Genomic DNA, 16,081 nt, shown 5'->3' on the forward strand with positions numbered 1-16,081 from the left:
AATTGTCTTTTTTGTAGGTCAAGATGGGTAGAATATTGGCAGTTTTGTGAGATTCTACCTAATTGCTTCCTCTAATAGCATTCTGCCTAAAACAGCCTCTTGAAGTGCACGTTTGGTTAACACTCACCATGGACTTATTTAAAGTAGAAGCTTCAGGTTCTCCCAATGAGAAAACGTCTGCAGCTTTCTATGCCTGCCCCCTCTCCATTCCCCCCACGCTCAGAGAAACAAGAAACAAAACCCTCCGATTTGGAGAAATCTATACATTTTGAGACTAATGTGAAATAAGTAGAAAGTCCCTCGGCCCCGATGGTAGAAGAATTATTTTTCCCCCCTGAAAGTTATAATGGAAAATGCTTTGAAATCTTAACCGGGGCATTTGCTATAAATACAAGAGGAGCAGAAGATTAATAAATTGAATAAAGCTGAGAAGGAAGAAAACTTCAAATAAGAAATGAGGGCTATTCGTTAATCTGAGTGTTCATACAGTCCTGAGAGTATATATAGGGAAACCATCGGCCCCCTCAAAGCAGCACGTTCTAAGTTCTAGCTATTAATGTGTGCTTAACTCTATTGCCTGGAAGATTTTATTAAATGCGGCGGCCAAGGAAATTGACCTCACTTTTTTTTTTTTTTTTTTTCCCTTTTGGGTTGGATCCTTGCTCACGTCACATAAATGAATAGAGCCGACAAATGTACTGGTTCGTCCATGAAAATGTTAAATTATGAAGATGTAAGGAAACATAGCCTACGCTAACAGTGTTGCGATGGGAAAGGTAAGCTCTTCCCAGCGAGATCAGGGATGTTAATGTCCGACCCGTTGCAGGGTCCAGGGGCCTCTTGACGTTGCTGACCATCACTGTGGTCCTGGAAAGTATTTCATAAGCAACATAGAGGGAGAAGCCCCATGATTTCGCATGTTGTCTTTGAAAATGCAAAGGCGTTATTTTCTGTGCTTTTGATGTGTTTCATTTTAGGGGCTCCAGTGAGTGTGTGTTGCAGTGAGCATGAGGTCTCTTTGGAAAGGTTTTACGCGAGTTCCTGTTGGTTCACTATACTGGCTATGAAGCCGCGGTTGTCATGGTCAGGCTGTGTCTTAATTCCTGTCTCTTGGTGATGCACAAGAGATCAGACACTTTTTTTCTTTATGCCTCATCCTGTGGTTCAGGTTGGAAGCCTTCTCTTCCGAATTCTGCCTTCCGGGAACTTAGCAAAGGTCCCGGCATGCTGTTGGCTACCAGCTGAACACTTAGTTCTTCCCAAGTGGATCTAGATGTTCACTTTCCTTTTCAGTTTTGAAGGAAAAAGTCATGTCATACCTATTTCTCTAGGGCACCGTCAGTCCCTCAGCTGGTCTCCTGGACACAGGTGCTGCACCCCATGGATCCGTGAACCTGTGTAACGATTGTCACATCAGGATTGGAGTGCAGACGGGTCCTTTCGGTGGACAAGGGCTGGACCTCCGTCTGACAACTCAGCAGAGGTGACAACCCACGGTTAGCTGTTCCTAGGCAGAATAGGTGACCCATTCATTACCCCCAGTCCCGACTGCGGTGCCTGGCCCTCAGCAGGTGCACAGGACATCCGTGTCTGTCACCGGCGACCAGGCCTCTCACTCCTCCTAGGACGGAACCCGCTGGACGTGGTCAGATCTGTCTGAACCGCATCCAGCCGCTTGCTGCCCCCATGTGGAAAGGGCACTCCTGGAGCTGAACGGCCTTTTTCATGGCACCTGCGTGGCTTCCCTGGCGAACTGAGAACCGTTTAGGCAATGACAGACTTCTGGGTCCACGTGAGGGGGTAGGAACGAGTGTGGCGTTCTCTCTGCTCCTTCAGCCCAGAGTGTGTCATATAAACTGGACTTCTGCCCCCAAATCATTCAGTGCCACCCTTCCGGGCTATCATCCGCTGTTCCGCGTCACATCGGTTTAGTCTTAACCATCGGTGACCCTTAAAGCTGAGTTTCTTCAACACTGCAGGTGGGCACCCTGGAAGAGACCTAGGAGGTCCCCAACCCACGCTCTGTGGGGTTGCAGGAAGGGCTAGTCGGGTGCTCTCTCAAAATAGCTGGGCTTGTCACGAGCCCTGGCCGGTTTGGCTCAGCGGTTAGAGCGTCGGCCTGCGGTCCGGAGAGACCCGGGTTTGGTTCCCGCTAAGGGCACGTACCTTGGTGGCAGTTTGTCCCCGGCCCTGGTTGGGTCGTGCGGGTGGCAACCACTCGATGTGTCCCTTTCACGTCGATGTTTCTCTCTCTCTCTCCCTCCCTCCCACTCTATCGGAACAAAAAAATGGAAAAATGTCCTCGGGTGAGGGTTAAAAAAATAAGAATTTGTCACGAGAGTCCTTTACATAACCAACTCTCTCAGAGCCTTTAAAATATGATTCGATTGGGAAAACCGATGACCACTCCCCCAACTTTTCAAGACCACATCTGCTTTCTCGTATGGGGGGTCCGGGGAACAGGAAGCCTCAAGGAACGGGGGTTTTAAGTGAGCTGAAGAGGAATTCATTTTCATTTAGGAAAGCAGGTGCTGTTCTAGAACTTCCGCGGGAAGGACCTTCACCTCCATCTCCTCCAGAGAGCACGAGGAAAGTGGAGCAGGTCTGACTGTGGAAAGGAGGCATCTGTCTCTTCGGTGGGTTGCATTCCGCCCTCCGCGTGTGCGGACCGGGGAGGTTTGCCGGGATCCTGCCTGTTAAAAGTTTATTTTCACACTCAGACCAGCAGGGGCCCAGCGAGGCTCTGGTCCCGCAGTCCATCCTGGTCGCGGGTGCCCCGCCGGGCGAGATGCGACCGAGCAGCACGAAGCAGGGGGAGGTGTGCAGACATGACGGGTGCGGAGGTTTTGTTTCTCTTTCCCTCCTTCTTCTTCTCCATTTTTGAAATTCAAATTGAATGCAATTTTCAGCTCATTTGAGCCCGAATATACTCTTGTTGAGCTTCAGTGGTTCTTAAATTCAAACTCACCGGTGAAAACAGATATCATCTGTCACCCAGGGTGGGAGAGGCCGCTCCGCATTTTATTCATAAGAGGCTCCGCGCGAGTCACTAATTCGAACCTTTCTGACTAATCGACTCATCATTCACCAGCAAACCGATCAACTAATCAATGAAACCATTAAGACACTCACCTTATGAAGACTGGGAGGTACGGCTCTCTCTCTTTAAAAAATAACTGTTCAAGTCTATTTTTGTTCCTTTGGTATTTTAATACCCTTTTGTTTTGTTTTTTTCCGTTTTGCAAACTGAGACAATATCACAGCAATCGTTTTCTGTCCTTCCTGACTGTTCTTTTTTTATTGTTTCCATCTTTTATGTCTCTGTCGATGTTATTTATTTACGACTGAGAATTAGCAGAGAGCTTACTGCTGAGCAAGGGAGACCAACACTTTGAGTTTTTCCTTCACTAAGCGAACTGCCTGGAAAAAATAGTCTTCATCTTGGGTCAAATGTGAGTACTGACTATAAGAGGAGAGGAAGTCACACAGCCCTTTGCAAGGGTCTCGTCCGCAAGGTGACGGTGTCGGGGTGGCTGAGACTGTGCCTCGGCAGGTTCGGCCACCGGTGGGTGCCCGGGAAATACAAGTGAACTTGAACACGCGATCTTCCGAAATCCTTCCTCTGACTTTAGAAAGGATGTGATGTGGGCACTCTGGTTCTGAGATGCAGGTTGTATGCTGTAGCCCGGGCCCATTTGGACACCATCGGGGTAACCCAAATTCCCACGGGCGCACGAAGGCCGTCAGCTCTCTCGCGCTGTTTATTCGTCGTCCTTCAGATCCCAGAGAGACGAATGAATTACGACGTTATTTCCAAGCAAGTGGGACTACAACGCGTTGATCTCCAGACACTGTCGTTCCTAATGGCATCCATTTATAGCCGTCGGCACTTGGAGTTTCAAAACGTTTTGCAGGAAATGTATGATGGGGCCGTCTTTATTGATATGTGTGCATGTGTGTGCACGTGTGTGGTGTGCGTGTGTATGTGTTTACACCTCTCCAAGATCCTCAAGAAGGGGACAGCTGGCGTTTCAAAAGAGTCATTGTCACGTTCACGAGGGCATCAGCCACTTCATTGTCTCAGTGGAATGTGCCGGCCCAATCGGTCCTCGGTGGGAGACATTTATTTCATTTCCTTTCTGAGCAAGAACATCTGACTTGTTAACCTGTGTCCTCGCTATGATACCTCAGTGCAACGACACGGCTCTAAGGCCCCTGTGTGAGCTGGGGGACGGAGGGGAGGGCATGCAGCCAGGCTTCCCGTGGGGTTCACTCCTCAGCCGCAGCTTGAAGGCGGCCGCAGCGGGGAGGGGGCTCCGGTGTGAGCAAGGGCGAATCCACGAGACCGGACGGAGCAGGGAAAGAGAGGCCATGCGGGTCAGGGAAAAGCAGCCTTAATATCGGGGAAACTCTGTTCCTGAATTTTTAAAAATGTTAACAAAGAGTAAGTACTTCATGCTTAGAAAAAGATTAAAAAAAAAAAATTGTCTTTATTGATTTTAGAGAGAGGAAGGGAGAGGGAGAGAGAGAAACATCAATGAGACAGAACATGCCTCCTGCACGCCCCCCACTGGGGATCTGGCCCACAGCCTGGGCACGTGCCCTGACTGGGAATTGAACCGGCGACCTCCTGGTGCACGGGTCAATGCTCAACCACTGAGTCACACTGGCCAGGTAGAAATCTAAGTTTCAAGTGAAGAAAAATAATGCCTCTGAGATTAAACTAAGATAAGATAAATCATAAATCAGTAAGGGTAAGCAACCCCCCCCCCCCGAAGTACGAGGGATGTGGGACAAAGGGGGCAGGGGATCTCGCTTGGAGATGAAAAGGAGGCGCATACAGGTCGTCTTTAGTACCCATGTACTGCCCTCCAGTTACGCTGGGACCAGGTGGTGGCAGGTGCCTCCTAATGGAACCTGGCCTTCAGCCTCTCAACTTCCAGGCTTCCCTGTGGGCCGCTCCAAAGCAGTTTCTCGTCATGCATAGTTCGGTCCTTCTTGACTAACCTGGCGTTGAAAATGTCCACGGCATTGTCCCATCACACATCGGTTCAATTTCCGGTCAGGGCACATGCCCAGGTTTCAGGTTTCATCCCCGGTCGGGGTGTGTATGGGAGGCAACTGATGGCTGTTTCTCTCTCTCTCCTCTCTCCCCATCTCCCTTCCTCTCTCTCTCAAATCAATAACCTATTTTAAAAGCATAACCATATTTCACAATATATTCAACTATCAAATTAGTATGTTGGACACCAAAAACTAATACAGTCGATCCTTGAACATGCGGGTCCACCTAGATGTGGGTTGTTTTAATCCACGACTTGAAGTGCAGAGCCCAAGACAGCCGTCATGAACGTGCAGCATCAATAAATACAGTTTCAGACTGTAGTGTGCTTCTCCTTCCTTCTGATGTCCTGAACACTCCTTCTCCTAGCTTACTTTCTTGTGAGGCTACAGTATGTAATACACATACCAGACAAAATACGTTTATGTTAGCGGTAACCCTTCCAGTCACAGAAGGTTTAGTAGTTAAGTTTGGGGGAGTCCAAAGCTGTATGTGGATTTTTGATTTTGCAGGGGTTTGGTGCCTCTGGCCCCAACATGGTTCAAGGGTCAACTGTATAATGTTATATGTCAATTATATCTAAAAAATAAAATAAAAGCACAACCACCCTGGGATCCTCTGTGTTCCACCCACTTGCTTCACACTCAGTCCCGTCGGTGCGAGACACCCTCCCCAACTCCTTGGCTTGCCCGGGGCAGCCCCACTGATCCTTGAAGGCTCAGCCTCACGTCACCTCCCTCCTGAAGCCCTCCCTGACCTCTTCGGCGAGGAGAAACCCGCGTGGTGAAACCGTCACTGATCCTGTTTCAGACTCATCCTGAAACCACAGAGTATTATAGTAGCCTACTCCTGTAGGTTCCTAACCAGAAAGTTCTAGAAGGACGGAACCATCTCTTCCACGTCTTGGCCGTTCTTAGACCTTTAACACAGTGAAATGCCATCTTCGCTAAAAAGGCTGGGAGGCCAAGGCTTCCAGGACCAAACCCACAGACAGCCCAGAGAAGGACAGAGGAAGGCGCCCCCGGGGAAGCAGTCAGAATGTCAAGTCATTTCCTAAAAATCAGGGGTTTGGGGCTGGAGGAGGGAGTACTTCTACGTAAACCTCAGGGGGAAGGGCGTCCGGGATGCACAGGGGATGATACGTGGTGGAGCCAAGGTGACGCTGCACAGGATGAACTGGAAATGGGCCAGGATCATCTCTGCCTTCACATTGGGTCACCGAAGAACGGCAGGGGGCAGAGGACCCCTGAGAACATCTGCAGCAGGAAGAAAGAGGTGTGGAGAGAGACGAGAGATGGGGGGAGCAGAGGGGTGTGTGAGAAGAAGGAGTGAGTCAGAAAGATTCTCTGGGAGCGGTGAGTCAGAGGAGGTTACATAAGTCTCTTGACAGGAAGTCTCTGCAGTCAGGCCCGTGGGGAGGATGCCGAGCCTGGGCTGGGAGGAAGGTGCCAGTGGACACAGGTGGTGCCACATAATTTGAGTGAGGTAAGAGCGACATGGTGTGTGCATGTGTGGGGGGTGTGGGGGGTCCTCTGGGGTGGGGGGAGTCGGCAGAGCTATCATGATGACGTTGAGAGGGTGACGGCGTCACCTTGAGGAACCTGTGTTTGGAAACGGATCACAGACGTGGCACCCTTGCAGTCGAATAGCGTCACAAACCCGGGGATCTGGTTCCGTATCCTCACTTGACGTTCAGGGACAATGTCTACAATGCTCAGTGCTCTCTCTCACGCCAACCACGGCTGACTCTCTGCCTGCCTTGCGGGCCTCTTCCCGGGCCTCTGTTCTCTCCTGAAACTCCAGCCAAGCCAACTGCTGTCCAGCCCGAGCTTTACACGCCTCGTCTGCACCTACAGGTGTCTCGGTCGGAGCATTCCTCCCGTCTTCACCTAACGCCTGTTCAAGCCCAGGTCTCAGCTTAAACTCATCCTCGTGAACCTTCGTCCCGTCCCCTGTACCACACGCTAGGTAAGGTCTGCATCACCCGCTTCTACGCTTTTGTCTCCCGTTGCTTAACTTTCGTGGGATGGACACATCGTTACTTCTCGACTGTCCTGTTTCTAGGTTGTGGGTTCTACTCAGTCCTCTCTTCTACGTCTTTGCTGGTCACAGAGTACCTGCCCAAGAAATCTCTCTTCAGTGAATGGAGGAAGAAACATACGTTTTAATTTATTGATTGATTTTAGAGAGAAAGGGAAAAGGAGAGAGACAGAGAGGGGAAAAAGCACATCAATTTGGTGGTCCACTTACTGATTGATGCATTCACTGGTTGATTCTTACATGTGCCCTGACTGGGGATTGAACCTGCAACCTTGGCAATATAGGGACGATGCTCCAACCAACTGAGCTCCCTGGCCAGGGCCTATGAAAAAACATACATTTAAATGACAGCTTTTCTTTTCATCACTAGTTGTTGACAAAGCCCGACCTTCTCAAACTAAGTTCAATCAGTCCAGATTCAAGTGTGACTTGAACATTCATATGAGGGTTTGGGAGACCAGTGGCTATTTTTTTTTTTTTCCTATTACTGGAACCATTAATTTTATTTTATTACATTTATTGGGGTGACACTGGTTAATAAGTTCATATAGGTTTCAAGTGTACGTTTCTATGATACATGATCCGTATATTATTGCCTTGTGTGCCCACCACCCAAAGTCAAATCATCTTCCTTCACCATATATTTATCCTTTGCTCCGCCGACTCCCTTCCCTCTGGTACCCACCATAGTGTTGCCTGTGTCTGTGAGTTTCAGTTTTATATCCCACATGTGAGTGAGATCATATGGTTCTTAGCTTTCCCTCACTGATTCCACTCAGCATATTCTCGGGGTCTGTCCACGTTGTCACAAAGGGCACTGGTGCACCTGTTCTTACGGCTGCGTCGTCTTCCATAGGAAATATGTACCCCATCTTCTTTATCCAGTCCTCTGCGGAAGGACACTTCAGTTGTCTCCATGTCTTGGCCACCAGGAATAATGCTGCAATGAACATAGGGGTGCATAGGTTGGCACGTTAATGTTTTTGAGTTTTTCAGGGAGATACCCTGAGGAGGGACTGCTGGGTCACAGCTGGACCATTCTAAGTGTCCATTTCGGTGGCATTAAGCACATCCACGTTGCTCTGCAACTGTCACCACCGCCCCTTCTCCAGAACTTCTGCATCTTCTCCAACGGAAATTCTGTATCCAGCAAACTATCATTCCCGTGTCCCTCTCCCCCAAGCCCCCAACACCTGCTGCCCTACTTTCTGACCCCGTGACTTTGACTGCTCTAGGATCCCCAGTGAGTCACATGACACCGTCTGGCTGATTTTACTCACTGTAATGTTTCCAGAGTTCATCCATGTTGTAGCCTGTATCGGAATCTGTCTCCTTTTAAAGACCGAGTGTCATTCCATGGTCTGTATAGACCACATTTTATTTTTCCATTTTCCTATTGATAGATATTTGGGTTGTTTCTACAGGAGACCAAGGTTTCCCATGTTTCCCTCTCCCCCTCCCCCTCCCTCTCTCCCCACTTCTTCCCTCCCCTTCCGGTCACCCAGGGAACTCTCGGGTTCCTGGAATCTTGGGATACGTGATGTCTCCTGTGACTGAGTGACCCGGGGGACGGCCAGTGGTGTGGAGGCTGGGGATCCCGACGGGGGAGGTGGTGGATGGAGAAGCACGGTGGGCATGGCAAAGGCACCGGAACGGGCAGGACCACGGAGGCTTGGGAGGGCGGGGACGTGTTTCCCTTGGGCAGCGCTGACGTGGACAGGTGGCGAGGATGACCGCCTGACTTGCGGTGGTCGTGTGTGTTGAGAGGTGGGACTGAGACAGACTTTTCCTTTCCCCTTGTTATCAAGGTGGGGGGGGGTGAATGAGAAGGGGCAGGAAACAAGTGAGACATTTGCTCTGAGAGGAGACACTGGGGGAACGAGGTGAGAGAGAGATGGAACATCAAGGGGAGTTTGGCCAACGTCCAATAGCTGTTCCACGGGGCACACGGGAAAGTCTCAGCGGTGACGGAAAGTTGGTTGAGTCTTAATTCAAAGCCATGCTGCCATCTTCCCGTCGAAAGAGCCCGGGGCAGTAGGAGATCAGGCCTGTGTTCTACGGCTACTGACAGTCGGAAGGAACAGGTTCCACACCACTGTTCGGCACCGGTCCCTCACGTGCAAGACTCGTCTTTCAACGAGGCTGGTTTGGGCTTCCCTCTGCTCCTTGACGTTTCAGCCGCTGGAGGAGTATTGACATTCATGCCGCCCCAACGCCTCACGTGCCTGAATCCTTTCTGTTAAAGATCGGAACTGGATTAAATCTTTTCCCTTAACGGCTTCTTGGTTACAGTTTTCTAAGCCTTTAATGCCCTTTGAATTGTCTGCTCTACGTTCTCTCGGGCTCAAGTTCAGCAGGAGGAATAGGCAGGTCCTGCCCTGTCCCGTTCGAAGCTGGCATCCCCCTTCGTCCTCTGGTAGCTGCACCCCGGGTGCCAGCGTGCAGCGTGGCACCGGTCTCGCCCCGGGGTGACCAGCTGCCGTGTTTCTGAGATCAGCCTGATGGCGGGGGGCTCAGGACACGCCATACCCATCACGCGGCACCTCTCAGCCCAGAGGCAGAGCAAGCGACTGTCCAGACATCGCTGGCCCTGAGGTTGTGTTATCTTTGGGGGAAGTCGTCATATTTCTTCTTTTCTGCTTCACGCGTCCAGCTCAGCCCTTCTCCAGTTGCCTCTGATCTTGAACAGCCGCTGCTCAGCCCCTTGAACTCCTCCTCGGGGACAGTCTCGCTGGTCACCTTGCGGAGAGCTCCCCCAGGCCAAGAAAGCCTGGTTCTCTTTGTTTCTACTTAACCTGTGCCCTTCCTGGTGGGGAGGCGCCTTCCCGGGCTCACTTCCCTGGTGTTCCTTATTCCTCGCAGGTGATTAGCAGGTGGCTTCTAAGCGGGACGGCGCATCGCCCCGGGCACCGCTGTCCCACAGGCTCCTGCCATTTGGCTACAAAAGAGAAAAACGGAGCCTTTGAAGATTGTATATACACTATTCATACACTTGGAAAGAGACGGGGGTCTCTAGCATTTCAGGAACAGCGTTCGATTTTACTCCATCAGAGGGTACAACGACTGGGTTACGGCTGGGGTGACTTTTGGAATGAAAAAGAAACACCTGGCACGGCTCAGCATCGAGTCTTTCAGTGAAAGCGTGCCTGAGCGTTTCTCTCTGGGCGTGCACCCCCACACGGTGTGCCCCCGTGAGACAGGGTGCCCCGGAGGCTAGCCACGGCTGGGTGCAGCTGCCCGCACGGGGAAGTGGGCTGAGCCCACATCTGGATTCAGCATCTGCGATGCGCCGGCTGTTCACTGGGTCAGATGAACGCTGCTCCTCTTCCTCGGCCCCCCCTGGCTCCTTTGTCACCTGCGTTGCTCCCTTCAGGTCCCTTAGGGGGACTAGGAAATGCTTCTTTCAACATCCTGAGCCACTGTTCCCGGCACTGTGTGAAACATCACCCATTCTTTTTTTCAGATCTCTAAACTATTTCTACAACTGCCGTGTCCCACCTCGAACCCCCCTCCCCAAAGTAACCAGTTCATGTTCCCCACTTTCAAATTGTTCGCTTCTCTCCTGTTGTTTTCATTTGAAAAATACGATTAGAAGCCGAGTGGAAATGCCTCCCCCTTTCTGCCGAACGAACACCATCAACCCTCCTGATCATTGGAATCAAGGTGTGTAAGAGCCGCAGGGACATCCGTGGCGGGGCTTTATGCCATGGGTGTTCTCGGGGTTCCTGGAGGACGCTGGTGGTGTGGAAGCAGGACAGATCCCCTGCGAGGTGTCCCTCAGGGACCTGGCCGAGTTCTCCCGGCCCACTGTTTCCCGAGTCCCCAGAGCTGCCGAGGCAGAGTCGCCGGGCCAGGAGCGTTCCGGGGCCTCTCGGGGCCCAGAAGCGTGGCCCTGCTTCCGGCCGGCAGAGATGTGCCGGGTCCCGTCCCCACCGGCGTGCAGTTCTTCGTGTGTCCTGTTCCTCTTGCGTGGCTCCCGCTGTTCGTCCTAAGCAGATCATGAACCCCTAGAACCGCAGGCCTATTTTGAACAAACCAGGAAAAGAGGGAAGCTGCTTAAAAAAATTAATTATTTAATTTAAAATAAGTCAACTGAAAACACAGCCCGAGGAGTGTGTTCTCTTGGCTTTGAGAGCAACCTCAGGAGGCCTGAAGTGGACATCGTCCTCAGGGTGGCCGTGGCTGCCGCTTGTCTCAGCAGGTTTTCCGGGACGACAAGTCATAACAGGCTGCTTCGCCATCCTGGGGACGTTGCAAAACCAAGTGGCTACTTTGTTTCCCTGCAGGTGGGCCCCGTGCAGTGCCTGTTGCCTGATGTGGGGGCTTAGAGAAGGGACCCGTGGCAATGACCTGGAAATCTCCTTGAGCGTAATCCTCGAGAGAGTGGGAGATGATAGAGCAGGATGCCAGGAAGCCTGGGGGTGCGCGGGGTGTAAATATAAATAAGGAAGACGACACACTGGTATCATCTGTTGCGTAAGGCTGGCTGGGGAGTGAGCGAGCAGTCACTGTCGCCCTGTGGTGACTCTGCTGTGTGTCCGTCACACTTCTACCCAGCCTCAGTGGACCCCAGCTGAGGCCGTGAACTCTGCTCCCCCTGCCCCCGACACACACACACATACACACACACACACACACACAGCCATGCCATTAGCCTTTCGGGTATTCCCTGCACTGTTTGGGTTGCCGTGGCAACAATCGTTTTAATTACGGGGAGCCGAAATGATAAGTTGCGTATCCGATGGGGCTCCCTTTTCCCTGTGGACAAAGCTCTGATTCGAGAGACGCTGTGGACGTGGGTTTTCCTCCCAGGTTGGGTTGTAGTAGCTGCTCTAACAGATGGCTCTTTAGCTCGTGGGCTGAACCAGAGGCTGCCGAAGTGGGGGTGGGGGGCTGCTGGGCAGTTCCTGGGGAGGAGCTGGACCTTCTTGTCTTGGAGGCCACCTGATGTACTCATGCCTTGTGCATTGAAGGGCCACGTGAGCCTTGCTCTCAAGGGGTGCTCTGAGCTCCCCCTTTGGACTAGTGGAAGTTCACATGGTGGGGTAGAGACGTGCGTGAGGTATCATCGCGGTTGACAGCAGTCAGGATCATGCTGGGAGGGAGCAAGCAGGCAATTCTGCAGCCGTCTTGGAAATACGCAAGTTGACGCAGCTTGGCCATCGCGCTAGGGAGGGGCAAGCCCGTGACCCTGCCCTTCAGGTCTGGGTCTGCGTGCCTGTTGGGTTTTTTTGTTTAATTTCTCTCCAGGCTTGGAGACGCACCCCCATTTCTAAACATTTCTGGGCTGCCTCACTCTGAAAGCTCATGTGAGGCTAAATAATCTCCCCCTTAGGTAAACATAAATCATTGTCTACCTTCTTTGCTCCTTGAGTAGACCTTCTGATACGTTCATTAATTACGGCCACTGCCTGGTGGCATGGTGATAGCTGAGTCACTGCTGTGAGCATCTTTCCTGGAACGCCCCCATTTCTGACACCCAGCCCAACCATCCAGTTCCGCGTTAAAGAGACCCTTCTTCCTGGGGACAGCCGCGTGGTAGCCAGTCCAAGACACAGGCTGGAAAAGGCAGCAGCATGGTCTCAGGGGTGAGGGTGGGAGAGGAATTTGGGGGAAAGGCGTCCTTAAACAGGCTGCAACTCTTCCTAACCTCTGGCCACCCCTGGAATCAATCCTCCGCTCAGGAGTCTTGCTGCCTTTATCCGCGATCCCGTTAATCACAGACCTGGCTTTCGAGGCCAGGATGTCCAAGCAAAACTGTTTAGAAATAAGCACCAAGGTTCTGATTTCTGATCCTTTCCCACATAATAATAATAATTATTATTATTTTTGAAGTCCCCATTTTCGGTACGTCTTGCTGGATGAAGGGCACACACTCTGTGCGTGTGTGTTTGCCACGTTCGGGCAGCTTAGCGGCTGTGATTTTGGTTTTGGAGTTTAGGCATGTTCATTAAGCCTTCGCACAGAAGCAAGGGGGTTCTGTTTCGTGTTTGTCGGTTTAATCAGATTTTGTGGTCAGAATGGCGCTGAGAATATGTCACAATTAGCTTGGCTGCCCACACAGAGCTGGCCGCTTGGAGACCCTCGAAAGGGCTGTTTTCAGGACATCGGCAGGGGGCTAATGAAAAGGCTCTGTTGATTTTAACGAATTGCAAGCCACTGTAGCCAAAATAAATATGATCTGCTCTCCGGATTGGTTGTCACAGATGATTTTGCCCACTAACAGTGATTAAAGAACCCGCGTGGATCGTGAGCATAGCTGCTCCCCAGTGACTCCTGCTAAAATAGCAATAAACAGGAGTAAACAAAGACTTAGGGCGTCAGTTATCTTTAATAAACACTGACACCGAATCCACTGTACGTGGTGTGAAGTGGGGGTGGGGACGGACACAGGATCAGGGTGCTCGATGCCCACGTGGCTCCCGGTGGTTGAAAAAGAATGGGCGTGTTTGGGGGTAATGTTCAGGTGTTGTTGCAACTCATCAGGAAGTGGTAAGAAACCCCGAGGTACCTCCCGGTCACCCGTTCCCTTCCCCGAAGCCAGTCCATCCATTGACATTCTCCCCTCCTCTGTCCATGGGCTCAGGACCGACGTTGAAATCCTGCAACTAGAGGATGACAGCGTGAGCGTCAAGAACGTGTTACTCACTTGCACTGTGTCCTTCCCCGATGGAAAGAAGAGCTCGCTCCGCTTGGCAGAATCGACCCCCATCTCCCCGGGAGAGGCTGACCCCGTCTTCCCTCGCCGCTCTTCCCAGGACCCAGGAGGAGCGAGGTCGTGGCTAGAACTTGCTTAGGCGGGGAGAGCGAATGTGAGCGGCAAGACCCCTCCGGGAGCAGAAAGACCATCAGACACGACAAGCTATGGTTTTTCCTCCTGTGAATCTTATCAGAGGCTTTAAATCGTGCGGCAGACACTGAATCTCAGATGTCAAACACCTTTCCCTGGCTTCTTGCTACCTGGGGGGTAGATATCCTCATCTTTGGTTACAGCTGCAGGAAACGGCGGGTGCGGGGCCCACAGATGAGTCGCGTGGAGGCCTAACAATAGAACAGTGGCCTTCCCGGACCTGGGGCAGCCCAGGCGTTGGCTGCCCTGCTGATTACAGCCCCGAAGACGGCAATCTCACCCGTGGTCAGATACCTACAGGAACTAACGGCTGCCATTTATTACGTTCTTACCCTGCACCAGGCACCGTGCTCGGTGCTTTGCAGATCACGTGCGCTCTGATCCCTTCTGACCAATCCGTCCATCCTGGAGATGTTTCCCGAGCCCTCCCCAGCCCAGGCTCCACGGCACAGGTGCAGCCGGGAACGGATACAAAGCCCTGCCCTCTTGAAGCTTCTAGTCCAGGAAGGAGTTCCGACGATAATCGCAGTAAATAAGGCCTGGTTCTTCCATGAGGTGAGGATGGCGAGCCTACGGGGGGGAAGCAGCAGAGCAGAGAGAGGCTGTGATTATGAGTGAGGTGAGCAGGGAGCTGGCGGAGCTGGTGGCATTTGGTCGGAGACTCGGGGGGAGTGAGGGACCAGCTACATCGGGGTCCGGGGACGTGCAAGAGGAAGACATGCAATGACTCTAGAACAAGGACTGTGCCTGGGGTGTTCTAGAAGAACTGACAGACCAGTAAGGAAGGAAAGAGAGGGCGAGGTCAGATCTGTATGAACTCCAGGCCCCTTTTATGGACTTTGCCTTTTACTTGGTGGCAGCTAGAAGGTTTAGGTAGAGCCACATGACCTGTCTTACCCTTGCAAACCCTAGGTAGGGGATCAATGTCATGAGTACCTGGACCACTCAGGATACCATCTGCATCATCGCATCCAGTTTCCAGACAAGACAGCAGCGTAGAGCGACGTCAGTAAACCGAGTGAAACTGCTCGAGGTCCTATGTGAGCTGGACGTGACGGCTCTGGGATTTGAGTCTCGTTCTGTTGCCTGAGTCTGCATCTTGTGCGGTGCTCGTGGTATCATGATACTCGCGCAGCATTCGTGACTGGGAACTGAGATAGTTTACACACAGGCGTGAGCTGGTATGTGCGCGCTGAGTAGAACTCAACCTTCTGTGCGGCTCCTTCTTGAACCTCTTCCTCCGCTCTCCAAGCCAGATCTCTGGGTAGATGTCCAAATACCAGATGGGCGGGTACTGAACCCCTACACCTAGGGAAGGGGGCCCTGAAATCAGTGGCAGAGCGTTGCTTAGAAGTCGTTAATTGGGGACTGTCCCTACATTTCATTTGCCTTACAGTGAGTCCCCACTTAACGTCACCGCCAGGTTTTGCAACTTAAGTGAAACTGTATAACTAGACCAACTTTAGTTACAGGCTAATTGATATAAACAAGAGATGAGCTCCTGTGGCATCTCATCAACATTAAGATGAAATGACCGTGGACAAAATGACATTCTTTGAGGACCTGCTATCATTCAGGATTTCTTTTTCCCTCCAGATCCCATAAACCACCGCCAAGTGATACAGATTTTCTTGGATATCATATTGTAAGGGGCTAGTCCTCACGGCGAATTGGAAGGGTGAATAGGCATCATTAAATATTCTGATCAAATTCTTACGATGAGCATGAACGACCACACCCAGTCCGACAAACACATGGGCACAGCTGTTCATACCGACGAGCATATACACTCACAACAACCAGAGTTCTCTGTTTTTCAGGTCTTCTCTGCAACGCTGGTGTTAATCATCTTGATCAAATCTATTCGTAAGATTTCAGTTACAACACTCCGTTTTATAAGGCCAAATTCTGGGCGTGCCTTTTTAAACACTCGATGTCTAAAATCTTTAGAATTCCGGTGGACTAAATAAACGCTGGTTTTGTAGCACAGGAATAGCATTGCTATAGTCCTAATTGTCCTTCAAGAAATAACCTAGGATTTCAACCTTGGATTTTTTTTTTTTTTTTACCAAGGAAGCACTTGTACACGAATGAATGATACACCACTTTGTCTTGATTACTGCCAATTT

The sequence above is a fragment of the Molossus molossus genome, unplaced genomic scaffold (assembly GCF_014108415.1).
Source record: "Molossus molossus isolate mMolMol1 unplaced genomic scaffold, mMolMol1.p scaffold_m16_p_23, whole genome shotgun sequence".
In the NCBI taxonomy this organism is placed as follows: domain Eukaryota; kingdom Metazoa; phylum Chordata; class Mammalia; order Chiroptera; family Molossidae; genus Molossus; species Molossus molossus.